Consider the following 14,018-nt stretch of genomic DNA (forward strand, 5'->3'; position numbering starts at 1 on the left):
CTTTACAAATTAATTATATTTTTTGTGACACATCAAAACAAAGCAACAAAGTGCTCTGATATGCATGCCTATAATAGAAGAAATAAAGACTGCTACTATAGACAAAGAACAAAATTAAAAACAACAGACCATAGTCCATGCATTAGTGGTCAAATATAGTACAACAGATTACCGACCTCTATAAGGTGCCACAAAGGGAACTTATTCAAAGTGAAACTGAAATATTTCTTGATTGACAAGTGTTTATATTCTTTAATTGAATATTATATAGTTGTGTAAAATCTGAATATTTGTAATAGGTACAATTTAACACCCAATATTGTGCCTTATTAGGTACAATTACAATGGTCCATTTGTATCATGTATATGAAATCACATATGTATATATGACTGTACTAAACTTGTAAAAAAAAATGCTATGACGTTTGCAAAAGACACCAGTTGGTGTCTCCATGCAAAAAATACAACAAATAGAAAATAAAAAAATAAAAGTAGAACCCTGCTAACCCAAAAAAGGACTTCAGTTGCTTTGCGTTCTTACATTCTGAGCAATCTTTAATTGCTCATGTCCTAAAAATTTTACCTCTTCCCTATCAAAGTACGATTCTGAAAGCTTGAATGTAATACCTTTCACAAAAAATATTTCCAAAGTTTTTGTTAATAAATCACAATATCTTCTCACATTTCGGATACTAAAAGTACATCATTTACATAAATGATTAAGTGATGTAGTTACTCCTTTCCCAAGTCAGCAGCTAAAGCTCAAATACTGAGATGTTCAATCCAAATGGCAGTACTTTAAACTGAAATGACTTACCTCCACATAAAAAAGATGCAATTTCTTAGATTCCTCATCCAATTTCACCTGCCACAATCCAGCAGTCAGATTCATTGAGCTAAAGTCTTTGGCTTGCTCAAACTTAGCTAAGATTTCATTTATACTAATAGGTCTCTCTCTCTTGGTTTATATATGCATATTTAAAATGCAAGCACAGAGCCACAAACGTACTCCACCAGTGGCCTTGTGAACCAAAAGTAGTGGTTCTATAATACCATCATTAATCCTTTTGTCAATCTCCTCTTGTACAGTGGGACGTATGCTTAAAGGTATTGGACACAGTTGAAGAAGAAGGTGTTTCATCCTTTATCTTGAAACTACAAATGTAATCTCCAAGTACGCCTGGTTTATCTCAAAATATCTTCTCATATTTTAATAATATATTGTACAGATCTTCCTATTGTGACTGGTTCAATACATCACTCACAAGCTTTAATCTTAATCTGTGCCTTTATCACACCTTCAGGACTGATTGGATCCTCCAAACTTACTGTTTTTCTTGTAGAAATGAAGCATATTGCATTATCTCCCATGTCTACTATGTTCCTATTTTTAAACGGTATTTCATAAACCATGTTGTTATAGCTACATGTCAATTTCTTAGTTGCAGATTCTAAGCTTACATTATATGTAACTACCCAGTTGATCCCAAACAACATTTGCATGTTAATAACATTAGGTACTACTAAACATGTTTGCATAAATGGAAACTTGTTTACCAGTATTCTTAGAGGCAGTCCTACTTCTTGTTTGATTTGTTTGGCTTTAGCCCCTGTAACACCAATAACATATACTCCAGTTACTGCAAGTATAGGATATACTATTCTATGTTTCAATAGCTCAAATTATTAATGAATAATCCTTCAACAAGGGTTTATTAATTTCGCCATGATCTTTCTGTTCCTCCTCCAGTAACCATTTCTTTACTAGTAAGTTTTGGTAAACACAACTAATTTTTCTATGTACATGCCTGATCTTACATAGATATGTGGGTTGGAACTTTAATAGTGGCAACTATTTATTTACAGCTCGTACAAAACAGGTATCTGTTTCAAAGTTTTACTGACCTTCAAAGTAGTCACCAGCATTGTGTATAACCCACTGCCAGCGATGTGGAAGTTGTAGCATACTCTTAGCAGTGCCAGTTGTGATGACAGTTTGAGCACCATGGTCTATTGCCCGACAAATTTGTAGCAGTTCTGAAGCGAATATCGTGAAGTGTTTCCTTCAGTTTCGAAATCGAGTTGAATTCACGAGGGCTTAGGTCAGAGATGGTATAGCCCTTAGCAGACCCATCAGTCAAACAAATCAGTAACAGGTTACAATGAAAGTGCTTGAGCATTGTCCTACAAAATGATGGTCTCGTCCTGCAGAAAGTGTCATCGCTTCTGTCTCTATGCTGTTCATTTTTTGAACACAACCTACAACCAGCTTAGAGATAGAAGTGATGACACTTTCTGCAGGACCTGACCATCATTTTGTAGGACAATGCTCAAGCATGTACAGTGCAAGCTGTTACTGATTTGTTTGACTATTGGGGCTGGTAAGGACTATACCACCTACTGCACTCCTCTGACTTAAGCCCTCGTGAGTTCAACTCGATTTCTAAACTGAAAGAAACACTTCACGGAATTCGCTTCAGAACTGCCACAAATTCGTTGGGCAGCAGACCACTCTGCTCAAACTGTCATCACAACTGGCACTGCTAAGAGTATTCTACAACTTCCACATCACTGGCAATGGGTTATACACAATGCTGGTGACTACTTTGAAGGTCAGTAAAACTTTGAAACACATATCTATTTTGTATAAGCTGTAAATAAATAGTTGCCGTTATTAAAGTTCCAATCCTCGTACATCCTGGTTTTTGGCTTTTTGACCAGGACACTGCCAATCTTCCTCAAATAATGCAGCTCGTGACTGCGTATATCATTGAAATATTGTTTTATCATCATCCCTTTTAGTTTTACTAAATGTTTTTGTATTTGCATTTCTCAGCCTGTTATTCAGTTGTTAATGTTTACCCCAAGATAATTTGTAACCTGGCAAAAGTTTGCCTTTTTCTTTACCTGAAATTATGATTTAGGTCTACTATTGCCGTGATTTGTCTCGTCTGGATTTTGGTTTCTTTTTTCATTGTTCATGGTATCTAAACCTCCTATAAAAGAGAGTAATTCATTTACCATTAACCACCTGTAAACAAAATTTCTTTAGGTACATAGTAAATCAAACATGTAAGTAGTATCTTCACTACATTCTCGAGTGGGTAGTCTACAGACTTCGATCGGATAAGGTGACACACTGCATACTTTTTAAAATTGCCCCATGAACTGTTATAATATTTTAGGTCCAGTAATTCTAATGTTACATCACAATAAAGGATGGCAGCCAAAAACAGTTGCAGGATAGAATTTTTTTATTAAAATTCTTGACCAAGGTTTCGGTACATATAAATATACCTTCATCAGAAGTAAAACTTCTAAAATTACATCATGCACTGGAGAATAATAAAACAATTATGCCAAAAGGCGTCGTCAGTAATTAAAATATCATCTCCATTTGTACAACATGTGTAATGGGCACAGGATCAAAGCGAACAGTTTAACAATGTTACTTCGCCTATGAACTGTTGAGACACGACACGAAGTAAAACTTCTAAAATTACATCATGCACTGGAGAATAATAAAACAATTATGCCAAAAGGCGTCGTCAGTAATTAAAATATCATCTCCATTTGTACAACATGTGTAATGGGCACAGGATCAAAGGGAACAGTTTAACAATGTTACTTCGCCTATGAACTGTTGAGACACGACACGAGTGTCTCAACAGTTCATAGGCGAAGTAACATTGTTAAACTGTTCGCTTTGATCCTGTGCCCATTACACATGTTGTACAAATGGAGATGATATTTTAATTACTGACGACGCCTTTTGGCATAATTGTTTTATTATTCTCCAGTGCATGATGTAATTTTAGAAGTTTTACTTCTGATGAAGGTATATTTATATGTACCGAAACCTTGGTCAAGAATTTTAATAAAAAAATTCTATCCTGCAACTGTTTTTGGCTGCCATCCTTTATTGTGAAGAATTTTAACAGTTGCTGCTGCAGCCATGTTTAAAATTCTAATGTTAGTTTTTCCTGTATATTTTCGTTTCAACATTTCCTGAAAAAAAAAAAAAAAAATCTGAGATGTAAACTCTTCTGAGTGCCCATTTCCTCACTCTGTTGCATCCCCTACCAAGTAAGTCAATGCAGAATCAATGTTCTTACAATCCTCCTACTTTTGTTGTAAGGTCTTAGAAAACACTATCAAGAAATAAGTAGAATGTACACTCGTGTCAGAAAAAAGCAGAACAGCTTGAACGACTAGAGAGAGGACATTGATATTCACAGGCATGTACATTAGTATGTTCTGCAGAAATGGTTAGCATTTCAGTCAGCTCGTTTCAGCATGTCTCCTGTTCCCTAGGAGGCACAGGGTCTGCCATGGGCACTGATAATGCGTTCCACGCATGATGGCATCGATGCATATACACTGTGAATGGAGTCTTATTGTATAGCCATCCATGCTCCATTGACACGGTTCCAAAGTTCATCTGTGGTGGTCGACATTGGGTCACAGCACTGCACCCGTCATTTCACCACATCCCACACACTTTCGATTGGTGGCAAAGTCTCGAGATCTTGTGGGCCACGGCAAAAGGCTGACACCAAGAAGGTACAAGTTCGTGCAGCAAGATCTTGCTGAAAAATGGAATCTGGGGTGTTATTTAGAAAGGGCAAAGCTATGAGTGACAGGAAGCCATTTGCATGGGTCACACTGGTCACAGTGCCATGGACTAGGAGCAAATGTGATTTGTAGTTGTACCCAATAGCACCCCACATTGTGCTTTTCCATCATTTGATGCTTGCCTAAATTTGGTGCTGTGTGTCTTTTGCAAATGTAGTCACTGTGATGCCGCTCCCTGTCTGCAGTGAACCAAAATGTGGCCATCATTTTCAAACAAACAGAACTTGGATTCATCCGAAAACACTATCTGATGCTATTCCTGTACCTAGCGACATCATTCCATACACCACTGAGGTCTAGCATGTTTAAGCCGCATGCACATTTTATCGGCAGGTGGTGGTGTGCCATGATATTGATGTTGGCCTTCAACCCGCAGGCTGACATGATACAAATGCTAATCATGTCTGCAGAACATACTAATATACATGTCCTGTGAATATGAATGTCCTATCTCTAGTCATTCAAGGTGTTCTGTTTTTTTTTTTCTGAACACGAGTTTACACTGCCACCAGGTTTAAATTTCGCAAAATGTTTCTACATATTCAAGTTACTTCCTAATTACACTGTAGGAAATACTGCAGCCAGCCTCAAATATTTTTAAATGATTTTATTAAACCATTACTAGTTACAGAGCTAAGCCTATCATCAGATGGCAGCACTGACTTCTTTGCAAGTTTTACATTTGTGTCCTAAATTATAACAAGGTATTTGTGTTGCACTGTTTACAAAAGGCTTTACATTTGTTTCCTAAAATATATCAAAGTTTTTATGATTAAACAGTTTTATGCTCATATATGCTCTATACATAGCACTTACTTCACAAAAAGCCCTCCTTTACATACTATAAGACAGTGGTTTGATTTTCTTTTACAGTCAATGTTGACCAATGAAGTGAGCTAAATACATGACGGCAAACACATTTGTTTACATCGGCAGCTGATATAGTGTGCAAAATACTGAGATATGTGAACAGATATGGTACACTTTTAGAGCTACTGCAAAGGTACTTTTAATGGTACAGATAATTCCATACAGTAATACATTTAATTATTAAGGTTTCAAAGATGCTGGTAATGGCCAATGAAGAATTTTCTCTCTGCCAATTAATTATTATTGCTATCATTCCAAATTATAGGAGCTGTATGAAATTTTAGAGATATACTGGATTTCTTTCTATTCCGTTCCAGTAAAGGAAATATCACTAAGTTGTCTTTGATGCTTTTTTTTCTGTTTCCACATTGGGCCATGTGACTAGCAAAAGTTGACTTATCTACGTTAAATATAAGCGTAGGCTTCCGCGGCCGATGTCTTCTTCAATAAAATTCTTCAGGGTATCAGACCGCATCGTCATAATCTTAAAATGCGCCAACGTTTCGGCCAGCGTTGCAGCTAGCCTTCATCAGGGCCTTACGTTAACTGCTAAATGAACACACTTGGATTCCTTAAATAGCTGCACGAGAAAACTGTGTCGTTACTTGATTGGCTGTACTAGGAGGAGGAGGAGGGGTGAAAGGTATGCTTTATTGGTGTTTCCTTTATTATCTGTTATTGGCTGAAATAGCTGTTTTCTATTGGTCTTTATATTAATCCACCCCATTGGAGGAGACGGACGAATAGCGAACAGGTGATGGCTGTGACGTCACACTGTTTCCATGCTGTCCAGAAGCCGGCTGCGGCGTGCCATTGCTTTGAGTGCTCGCGACCACTACTGTGGCTCTCCGCGTGTCCGCATGGGCCGCCTCGGCTCTGCCGCCGCTTCGTAGCCCTGCTATTGCAGGCAGCCAAGACCTCGGAAGCATGTACCCGTCCTCTCTATTCATGTTGGCGGGTCTTTTGGCTATTTCTATCGCCTCTCTAATCTTTCTTTTGAAAGTGAGAGGCTGTTTCGCCAGGACGCGGGCTTCTTGAAAAAATATTGGTTTCCTGCACTCGTCTCGGTGTTCCGCCACTGCTGACTTAGTGTGTTGTTTCAGGTGGATGTATCTTTCATGTTCCGAGAGCCTAGTGCTGATCGGACGTCCCGTCTCACCTATGTAAACTAATCCACACGCACAACCAATTTCATACACGCCAGCTGTGTGTAGTTTGTCAACTGCATCCTTGGTAGAACCGAGCATGTCTGATATTTTGTTTCTGCTTCGGAAAATTGGTCTGATGTCGGCTTTTCGTAGTATTTTGCCAATACGTTCGGTGACCCCTTGTACATATGGTAACACAGCAATGCTCTGTGCCTCCTTCTCCTCTTCCCTATTAGTATTCTCCCTTGTCGACATGGTGCTGTCTATCATCTGCTTCCCATAGCCATTAGTTCTGAAGATGGACCTGAGGTGTTCAAGTTCTGTCTTCAGATGTTCTTCGTCGCTTATCCTGTACGCTCTCTTCGTTAGCGTGTGCAGGGTGGACTTCTTCTGCGTGGGGTGATGGTGGGAGGAGGCGTGAAGGTACCTGTCCGTATTGGTTGGTTTCCATCAACGCTGAGGAATACCATGCCATTAAGGAACTCAGGGACAACCCCCACTTAGTAGTGGTACAGGCAGATAAGGGCAACGCCACTGTAGTCTTGGACACGACTGATTACAACAAACGAATGGAAGATATTCTCGCAGAACCTATCTACAAGAAACTTCAGGGAGATCCGACCGCCAAGGTAATCAAAACGACGCAGGCACTGCTCAAGCACTCTAGAATCAATTTCGACAAGGCCAGAAGATTCATCCCGCAAGTGACACAGGCACCAAGGATATATGGTGTACCGAAGGTACACAAAACCGACTTCCCCTTAAGGCCCATAGTAAACAGTATAAATTCTCCGACCTACTACCTAGCGAAAGAACTGGCACCTAGGCTCCGACACCTAGTGCATCAAACCGAGTCCTACGTTAAGGATTCCACTCACTTCGTGTCTCTCCTAAAGGAAATGCGTGTTACGGACCAAGATCTGATGGTTAGCTTCGACGTCAAATCCCTATTCACGAATGTCCCAGTGTCAGATACTGTGAACATCCTAGAAGAACGCGTGGCACCTGATGTATGTGAGCTTGTGCGCCACTGTCTGACGACCACCTATTTCAGGTGGAGAGGTCAATTTTATGAACAAACTGACGGTGTAGCTATGGGCTCACCCCTATCGCCTATCGCAGCAGAAATTTTCATGGAGGCATTTGAGGAAACAGCCCTCCAGTCCGCACCATTACGTCCAAATTGTTGGCTTCGTTATGTCGATGATACTTTCGTCATCTGGCCCCACAGAGAAGAGGAGTTACAGAACTTCCACAAGCACCTTAACCAACAGCATAGAAAAATCCAGTTTACAATGGAAACAGAGAAGAATGGGGTGCTGCCTTTTCTTGACGTGGAAGTTTATCGAAAACCTGATGGTAAACTTGGCCACAAAGTGCACAGGAAACCAACCAATACAGACAGGTACCTTCACGCCTCCTCCCACCATCACCCCACGCAGAAGAAGTCCGCCCTGCACACGCTAACGAAGAGAGCGTACAGGATAAGCGACGAAGAACATCTGAAGACAGAACTTGAACACCTCAGGTCCATCTTCAGAACTAATGGCTATGGGAAGCAGATGATAGACAGCACCATGTCGACAAGGGAGAAGACTAATAGGGAAGAGGAGAAGGAGGCACAGAGCATTGCTGTGTTACCATATGTACAAGGGGTCACCGAATGTATTGGCAAAATACTACGAAAAGCCGACATCAGACCAATTTTCCGAAGCAGAAACAAAATATCAGACATGCTCGGTTCTACCAAGGATGCAGTTGACAAACTACACACAGCTGGCGTGTATGAAATTGGTTGTGCGTGTGGATTAGTTTACATAGGTGAGACGGGACGTCCGATCAGCACTAGGCTCTCGGAACATGAAAGATACATCCACCTGAAACAACACACTAAGTCAGCAGTGGCGGAACACCGAGACGAGTGCGGGGAACCAATATTTTTTCAAGAAGCCCGCGTCCTGGCGAAACAGCCTCTCACTTTCAAAAGAAAGATTAGAGAGGCGATAGAAATAGCCAAAAGACCCGCCAACATGAATAGAGAGGACGGGTACAAGCTTCCGAGGTCTTGGCTGCCTGCAATAGCAGGGCTACGGAGTGGCGGCAGAGCCGAGGCGGCCCATGCGGACACGCGGAGAGCCACAGTAGTGGTCGCGAGCACACAAAGCAATGGCACGCCGCAGCCGGCTTCTGGACAGCATGGAAACAGTGTGACGTCACAGCCATCACCTGTTCGCTATTCGTCCGTCTCCTCCAATGGGGTGGATTAATATAAAGACCAATAGAAAACAGCTATTTCAGCCAATAACAGATAATAAAGGAAACACCAATAAAGCATACCTTTCACCCCTCCTCCTCCTCCTAGTACAGCCAATCAAGTAACGACACAGTTTTCTCGTGCAGCTATTTAAGGAATCCAAGTGTGTTCATTTAGCAGTTAACGTAAGGCCCTGATGAAGGCTAGCTGCAACGCTGGCCGAAACGTTGGCGCATTTTAAAATTATTTACGTTGTTGAGCCTAAGAGCATCTATGTGTTCACAGTATTATACATTAAACCTCTTACCAGTTTGGCTAATGTTAAAGTTGGGGCACAGAGAACAATTTAGTTTATAAATGCCAGACTTATGCTGTACTTCAGTTTTTAAATTTAAGTTGTGAACAATTTTGTCTTTCATTTTATTGTTTGTGGAAAAACTAATTTTGATATTTTATTGCATGGAATAAGTTCACAATATGATATGATGCTTTACCAATGAATGGAAAGCAGATATATTTCACAGAATTCTCAGGAGGTATTTGAGCTAAATTGCTGTTTTATTTGGACTTAGAGCTATTTTTGTCCCTGTATTTCTTTTTAATTCTGTTGTGAAGTTTAGTGATAATGTCAGAGCTGTAACCATCATTATGGGTGATTAGTTTGATCGTTTTTAGTTCTTGTAGTTTATCTTCAGTGTCCAAATGGATTTTTTTCCCCATTCTGTTAAGTGTTACCCTATAATACACCATTTTATGTTGCTCAGAGTGACATGATTAGCTGCTGTTGTGGTATCCAATGTAGTGGGTTTTCTATATACTTTAAACTTATATTTACCATTGTATTTAATATTTTTTTTATCCAAGAAATTTATGCCATTATCAGTTTCATGCTCAACAGTAAATTTTAGGTTTCGGTGGGATTTGTTAACCTCTTTTGAAAACTGATTAATTTCATCTACCATTTTACAAATAAGATAAGTGTGTCATCCACATAGTGTCTGTAATATACGACTTTTTTCTTTATTGTCATATTGGCATTGAAAAAGATGTTTCTAAATGATTTATGCAAATATTGGCTAGCAGACTAACTAGGCACCTGCCTATTGCAAGGCCATTTTCTTGTTCATAGAAATTGTTATTAAAGCTGAACTAGTTTTGAGACAGCACTAAGATTATAAGTTTGACTAGATCATAAATTTCTGGTATACTGATCTTTTTTATGTTTAATCATGATATTTTTAATTACTGAGATTGTTTCTTTTGCCGGTACTTTTGTAAACAAGTCAACTATATCAAAGAATGTGAATGTGGCTATGTGTGGTATGGGGATGTCTTTGACGTTTCCTGAAATCTCATGGCTATCGTTTTCACTAAAAATTATCTTCAAATGTAGAGGCCTTGGTGATCTCATTAAGTTTTTTCTTTATTTTCTTTTTTTTTTTGTTGTAGTAAGGGCTCTTGAGGTCACAATCAGACATATAGGACAATGTTCTTTGTGAATCTATGATTGTGATCAAAGTCCTGAGGCTGGAGGGTACACTATTGTGCATTCAGATTTTTCAATAATTTTAGGTTTTGCTCAGTATTAATTTCTTTTATGTTACGTTCCTGAAAAAATCTAGTGTTTGTTTAGGTAATCGTCTTCATACGTTATCATTGCAGAGCTTTGTTCTCACTGAGTTTTTTTATTTATTTTTCTGAGATCAGTTGAGTCTTGTGAAAATTTGCATTGCGTCTTGTTTGTGTCTGTGTGTTCCTGGATTAACTTGTTTATTTCATTACCTACTGCATTTTTACTGCAATTATTTACCTTAGCTATCTCACATGCAATTTTGGTTTCAACAATTGCTTCTTTAATGCTAATTTTTACTTGTTTTAGTTGTAATGTTATGTTTTGGGGCCTTGCTTAGCACATTTTTTTCAAAATTAATGAAACTAATAGTTCTGAAGTTGATAACTCTATCAAAGAAACAATCTTCATCAGATGATGGGTTTTTGTATGACTTCTTGCTTGAAATTAGGGCTTTTAATTTTCTCTTATGTCTTTGCGGTATGATATGATGTTTTGTCCTAACGAAAACATCAGTTTCATCTACAATGCATATGAAATGCACAGGAAACAGCAAGTTATTTCTTTCTAAACGAAGCACATATATCTGTCTGTTCAAAAGCTCTTTCTGTTTGTACTGAGCTCTCATTTCACTATGTAGCCAACACAGTTCACAGTTCACACTTTACATTTGCTAGATACGCAGTTTTACTGACGTTCTTGACGTTCACTTTGATATATTTTGGAATGACTCTTTCAGCAAGACACTTTTGCTAAATGCTACAGTAAGTATTACTTTCATTAGCTGAAGCTTGCACTTTTCACAAATCATGCACAGTTCTCCTTACCTGGTGGCATAGTAACAAAATTATTTTATCCACCTTGGTGAGAGAACACCACAGCTGTTTTCGTAAATTATACTGTGGGAGTAGCATTGACTTTTATGGAAGTTTTACATTTGTGACCTGAAGTATAACAATGTTTCTGTGATTGCATACTTTACAAAAGGTTTTACATATGCATCTTAAAGATAACCTAGTTATTGTGATTATTGTGATTACTTAGATATGTTCCATAAATTGTACTTTAGTATTTTAAACAAAGTGATTGTGGCTAATAATGGGTACAATCAGAATATGATCGATTACTTGTTCAGTAAGAAAACTTTCCAAAACTGTTCGACCTTCCCACTGATAACAAAGAAGCTAAAAACTTTATTTCCATTTTTTTCTTGGGTAATATACTGTATAGGATAAAACATCTTCTAAGGAAAAAATATAACTGTAACGTCTCCTCCTCTACGGATAACAGTTTAAAAAGAAATCTTGTACATTCAGTAGAGATTGCCAGCGATTGGTTTTCCAATTCAGGTGTTTACAAACTAACCTGTAATAACTGTCCTTCATATTATATTGGTCAAACAGGCATAACTGTGAAAACAAGATATAAAGAACACCTATTAGGTGAGAAAGGAGCGAATATACATAGCTCTACTTTTGCTGAACGCCTCTTGATAGCCGGTCATACGCCTAAACAGTTAGAAGACACTGTTATCCTACACAGAGAAGTCAAAGGGCATAGATTAGATCTGCGGGAAGAATTACAAATTTTCAAACATCTAGAGCTCAAGGACGGTAATATACTGAACAACCAGTTGAACCTTGCTTGTAGACAATTTTTTGAAGGCTTTAAACCTGTACTGTTTATGGTATAACATTAATGCTGGTAACCTTAGTGGTCTATCTCCTCAGGAAGCTATGATGCACCTTCAATGCTTTAAGCTCACTACCCTTTATGTAATGTGGTTTTCTCACAATGTATGGTTGCCACTACATCAGCCCTTATGTGATTTTGTCTGGCTTTAAAATGTTGGTTCCCTGCAAATGTGTATTAACTGTATTGTATACCAGGATTCCTAATTCTGTCTTAAGAGCCATTATTGTCAATTTTAAAGTTCTGACACATATACTGTTTGTGGGCTTCACTAATATAGTAATGTAATTTTTATATTTTGGCTGTATATGCCACAGTGCGTAATTCTCTTGGCGTAAGCACCACATGCCTTTTTGATGTATAACTACATTAATTGTACCAATGCTCCCATACTGTTATAACAGGAGTGTTAAATGCCTTCCTTCCTTTCATTGTTATTTTATCTAAGGACGTTATTAATACTGATAATTAACAAGTTGCCTTTGTACGTCAATTGGCACATGGTTTGCGCCATGAGCGCCACCTGCCCTGGTCGCAGAGCAACTACGCTCGCCTATTACACTCAGTCGGTTGGGAGCTCTGCAAGATCCATATACTAATTTATATTTGCGTGACAAACCCTAATTCTAGGGCCATATTTCAATTTTGACAAATGAATCTATGTCGACATTTGTAAAAACGGTGATGGTACATTAGTCCTTACTAATGTAAAATTGTAAGTACCAGTTGTCGGTCTCATATTTCTGTAATGCAAGAGCTCTCTAATTTATGTTAAAATCTATACTTGACTTAAGTTTCATACTTTTCTAATGTAAGCTATGATGTTCATTGTCCTTAGGCCACCTTCTGAAGAAGACAAATTTATATTTGTCGAAACCTAGGTAAAGAATTCTTTATCCATTGCAACTGGTCGGCTGTTTATAGTTTTATTAATTGTACTTTACATATTATAAGATGAAGGTCTGATCACTCTTTTACAATCCACGTTGAACAATGCTAATGTAAACAAATGTATCCACCATCTTATATTTAGTTCATTGACCAACATGAAATGTAAAAGAAAATCAAACCTCTGCCTTATAATATGTAACAGAGAGCTCTTCATGAAGTAAACACAATATATAGAACATATATACATGTAAATTTATGCAATCATAAAAACTTTGAAATATTTTAGAACACAAATGTACAACCTTTCATAAATTAAGCAATCACTAAAACTATGTTCTATTTTAGGACACAAATGTAAAACTTCTAAAGAAGTCAATGCTACACACCTGATGATGGGCTAAGGCCTGAAATTAGTGCTGGCACAATTTTAAAAAAATCTTGTGGCTGGTTGAAGTATTTCTCCCAAAGTGTAATTTATGAAACCAGATGTGGTGTTCTCTAGCCAAAAGTGGATAAAATACTACCTAATTGAAATACTTCCAATAATGTGCTAGTGGCACAGGATTTTCTCAGGCACTGATTTTCTTTCTATTGTGGTTTTTGCTAACTCATCCCACAATCATTTGAATTTCATGTTGTGTTGAGTAGCCTCATTCCCCAGAAAGTTTGATATTATCCAAGTTCTTTGCCTTTTCTCAAAATTTCTGTTCTAGTAATTCTTCACCTTTTTCCTCCAAACTGGTAAGTGTATCTCGTGAACAAATTGGTTCACCATTTTCACACCACTGTTCTAATAGTTTGATGTCGCCTTGTGCCTTTGAGATTGGATCCTTTACATATTTGCAAACCTTCTCAGTCAAATCACATACATGCTCTCCAATGATGTGTAATTCTTTAATATGACCATGCATTTCAAACCTCACCAAATCACACTGCCATAAAATTTCAGTGTGTATCT

This window comes from Schistocerca serialis, unplaced genomic scaffold (genome assembly GCF_023864345.2).
Source record: "Schistocerca serialis cubense isolate TAMUIC-IGC-003099 unplaced genomic scaffold, iqSchSeri2.2 HiC_scaffold_1402, whole genome shotgun sequence".
In the NCBI taxonomy this organism is placed as follows: domain Eukaryota; kingdom Metazoa; phylum Arthropoda; class Insecta; order Orthoptera; family Acrididae; genus Schistocerca; species Schistocerca serialis.